Raw genomic sequence first — 5,000 nt, forward strand, 5'->3', positions numbered from 1 at the left:
AACTATTTTTTCACAAAACATTGTTTATGAGACAAAAAAAGTATATATCTACGTAGGGCAGAAATTAATCTTTCAGAAAATCTGAGCGGTCATAATGTTGTTCTATTAATAAATTATTTATTTTCGTTCATAAAGCAATTTGCTGTAAATATCTCCTTTGGTGTGACGCTAAGAAATATATATATATCTTATGTAATGTAGAAATGGCGTGAGGAAGTTTTATGAACATTGTTACAGTCTTCATATTTATTGCAATTTTTAAGGTCTTAATTTAATGAGAAATTACCATTTAAGTATTTTTTTTCCCATTAGATGTGAGATTATTAGAAACCTTCGAGGAAAAACAGGGATATCTTTATTTTAAATGTTCAAAATTGTCCGAATTTATACTAACTTTTCAGGGACGATAATTTGTTCTTCCCTAATGCAATATTCAGTGTTTATCAAACATATTGTTTAGCTCAAACAAATATTTGAGCGTTTAAAACATGTCACACCATAGGACATTCATGTCACGCTAAAGGACAGAAATGCAAAACTGAGCCAGAAACAAATATATCAACATGATTATTTTGTCTTTTGATCATAATATAATGTTGTAGTCAATATGGACCTACACTTTACACTTATAAGTCTTTGAATCGTCGATTATCAGCCTATCGTAACTCTTAATGACAGCCATGCGGTCATTGAATGTAACTTGCAGAGCTCATAAGACTCATACTGAATAAGACTCATACTGAAGTGTGACCTTGGCATGACCATCACACTTTTGTAGGTATGATATGATTGTCACACCATTGAACCTGTAGTGTGTAATGGCCAGTGCCTGTTTGGTATCTCAAGCTGGACAGCACATTTATGCTGTATATTGAGCTCTCCACAGCATACTTTATTCATCTATACTCCTCTATATACTCTCTCACTGATCTTTCCTTCACTGTTACCGTTATATTTTATGGTTTCAAAGCACCATTAATGACATTTTATATCATTTGACAGTATCTAAAATCAACAGCAAATATTCATCAACAATGCATCAAAGTATAAATTCCAAAGGCCAATAAAGGAATAAGTAATTTGAATACACAATATTTATCTAGTCAAACAACAAAACAAAAAAATATGTACTACACTACCAGTTGTTTTAAAAGCTATTTCTCAAATATCTAGTCCATTGGTGTGACCTGTTCAAACCTGTCCAGTGTCACACCATAGGACTTTTACCATCACACCATAGGACTTTTACCATCACACCATAGGACTTTTGAGCTTTTGAGTTAATTTAAAGCCATGTCGTTGCCAACTGAAATACAATTTCACCTTTAGTAAGATGCATTTTCATACATCTACATAAGAAAAAAATATGAAAAATATATACTATTGTCAAAATGTATTTTATGGCTGTCACACCAAAGGACTACAAAACTAATACATCTTGTGGTAGCAAAACATAATTGATTGACTGAAGAACTCTGAGAGAAAAATCTAAAATCCACCCTTGCCATTGGCTTCTTAAGGGTCTAAAGTCACAATTTATGTACCGCTGGAGCTTCAACAATAGATAATTATCCACAGAATTAACCAAAAATATGATGTCACACCACAGGACATTGTTTTCTGTGACAAAGTTTCATAAGTCCATACGGTCTCAGAAAAACAGGAAAAAAATTAAGCATTGCCACTTGCTAAAATAGACACCTTGAAAAACATGCCAGGGTTGTTTAGACAAATGACTGAGCTTTGATTATTTATTTAAAAATGTTTTAATATGGAGAACCAGGCTTGCCTCAGTCACACTATAGGACAAATGTGACATTTGACTCAAAATTAAGTATACTTATTTAAGCTCTGGATTTATTACACATTACTTTTTCACAACAACGACATTAGTTTAATCATTTAAAGCCTTGACAATTTTGAAAGCATGAATTTTACTTAATTTTAAGAGCCTGCGACAGCAAAATGTACACGTCACGTCATCTACCCAAACATATATTTAAAAAAATATATAAACAGACAAAACATATATAAAGCAACATATACACAACATATATCATGTAAAAAGGTATGAAAACAAACTGTGAATTAAAACAAGTACATGAATGTGATTTAAAAAAAAAAGCTCTGAGCTTTTCCTTAAAATGGTTTAGAGACACAAAGGTCTTTTTTGCATAGTGTTCCATGCTGAAGGTCCACAGAAACTAAAAGCAGTTTTGCCCAGCTCAGTGCAGGCGTATGGTACCTCCGGTAAAAATGTGCTGTTACGGGTTTGGTATGGATTTGCATACACTCTAAGAAAATTTCCCTGCAAAATAACGGCAGTTACTGGCAATTATATTTATCTGTAATTCTACTGTTATTTCACACCAAAAATCAAATACAGCTCATTGCTGTTTAATGTATCACAGTATATAACATTTTTTCAGCAGCAATTGAACTGTTAAATAACAGTACTCTACAGAAAAATAACAGTACATTTCAGTTAAAAAGTTGAATTGTACTGTGTGATGACAGGCAAATACTGGGTCATAGTTGTATTCATGAATATGGCCATGGCAACTTCCCACCCCACCCATCATTCTCCATAACTGTGGTACCCTGGCCATGTTACCACCCCACCTTCCCATCGTTCACCATGACTGGAGTGCCTTGAGCATGATACTATGGCGCAATGCTGTATTGAGAAAATGGTTTGCGGTGGTCCTTTGAAAGTGTGGGCATGAATAAAATTTCAGAGTATGCAGTGCTATGTTACAATGATAGTGTGCAAGGTGGGCTTTTTACTGTATCTCTTGATGAGCCAATGATGAATATAGCATTGGTCAGTCTTTAAAAAAATATTTTGCACCAAGTAGCACAGCAAACAAGCAGCACTACAAGCTAGCTCTCAAAGCAATGCCTAATTTGCAGCAGGCACATTATATGCAACAATGCCACAAATGATGCCACATACAGCAAGCTTTCACAAAGAGGAAAGTGTGCAAGCATGTAAGCAAGCTTGTAGGCAAGCTTGTAGGCAAACAAGTGCTATGCTGTGCCATGCAGGCCAGCCAGCAGGCAGGCAAGCAACTGAAGTGTTGATAGTCCAGATTTATATACAGGTGCAAGAGTACCATGTGACCAGAGTCATCAGGCCCTTGGCAGGTGACGCCCGTAATTGAATAATGGCATAACAGCCCTACTCAGGTGAGGCCAGGCACTGATTAGCAGATTGGTTTAGATGGGGCTGCTTGTTGCAAGAGTGTTACAAGTTCTTAAAATGTTTCAGCCATTCACACTTTCATCACTATCAAAATGCATGTGCTACTCACACTTTGCTGCATCAAGCACTTTTTAAGTATTGTAGTTTCCTTAGAAATTGTTTCATCATGCTTGATAGTATCAGATAATCTTTAACCAGTCAGAATGACTTCAGTTCTTCAGGTGGTATTGAAGTTTGATGGTGATCACGGACAAGTGGAGGATGAATGGGTTTCAATGGTGCTGCCTAAAATAACTTGTTATTTTCTAGAGATGCACCGGATCCGGTTCCGGTTCCGGATCCGTCAGGATAATAGAGTTTTTCACAGGGTCTGGGTCCGGCAGGATCTTAAGCAGTGGATCCGGTATCCGGCATGTTACCTAAAAATCAGGGTCTGGTGCATGTCTAGCCTAGGCTTTTCAGTCTTTCACAACCCCAATCACTGCATGGAGTGAAATCCCTTTGGAAGCGGCTTTTGCAGGCAGTGTGACAATAAGCCAATGAGTCTAAAAAATAGTTTGCGCCAACGTAATAAAAAGGGCCCACGTGTGCGAGTAGACTATATGTTTCAACCCTTTTGTAGGATCCGGTATCCGGTTCCGGATCCGGCAGGATCTTATTCAGTGGATCTGGTATCCGGCAGGATCCTAAAAATCAGGATCCGGTGCATCTCTAGTTTTTTCCACAACGGTGAATACTGCTATTGTGCAGTACTTACTGTTTATGCTCAATATGTGACTCAAAGTAATATTTTCACAGTAGTTGTCTGTTTTTTCGAAAAACAGTAGAATGCTGTTGCAGAATTGCCGTAAATAAACAGCTATTTGTTACAGTGTACCTAACTAAAAGAGAGGATATATAGAGTGGGAGCTTGCCAGTAAGGGCCTTATAAATAAACATAAATAAATGCATGTCCCTTCTTTGAGAAAGTGGAGCCCACCTAACTTTACCATACAACAAACTATGATGAGTAATATAGGGATCTCCAGTAATGAACCGAAGAGCTGAATGATAAACAGTGTCCGAGTGCCTTAAGATTAGAGAGTGGTGTATGCCTTGTTACATCACATCCCCATAATCAATGCAAGACAGAATTGTAGCTTTGATTATCTTTTTTTTCAGAAAACTGGAAAGCAAGATTTGTTTCTGTGTAGATAAGGTAGCCTTTGTCTAATCTTAGTCACAAGACAGTTAATGTGCTTCTTAAATGTGAATTTGTCATCCAGCCAGATTTACTTATAATGTGAAACTCTCTCAATAACAGACACATGAAGAGTGGAGATATTCAGATCATTTCTGCTACCATCCTTAGATCCAGGGCCAGGTGAACAGAATCTGCAACAGAATTGTATCATCTGCATGTAGATGCACGGAGCAAGAAAAGAAGAGGGAAGATGCTATTTATGTAGATGGTGAAGAGTACCAGACCTAATACTGAACCTTGCGGGACCCCCTCAGTTATTAAAAGGGGGTCAGATTGAGTGTTACCCAATTTCACAGTATGATGTCTGTCGGATAGGTAGCTCTGAAACCATTTACAAGCACTTGCACTAAAACCAATACCAGGCAAAATTTGCAGGAGCAGAGAATGGTCCACGGTGCCAAATGCTTTAGACAAGTCTACAAATATGCAGCACAATGTTTTTTCTTGTCAAGAGAAGTGACAATATCATTCATTACTTTAGTAACAGCAGAGACTGTACTATGCTTAGGCCTAAAGCCTGATTGGAGAGGGCTTAGGATATTAAAAGCATTT

This window comes from Engraulis encrasicolus, chromosome 22 (assembly GCF_034702125.1).
Source record: "Engraulis encrasicolus isolate BLACKSEA-1 chromosome 22, IST_EnEncr_1.0, whole genome shotgun sequence".
Lineage (NCBI taxonomy): Eukaryota > Metazoa > Chordata > Actinopteri > Clupeiformes > Engraulidae > Engraulis > Engraulis encrasicolus.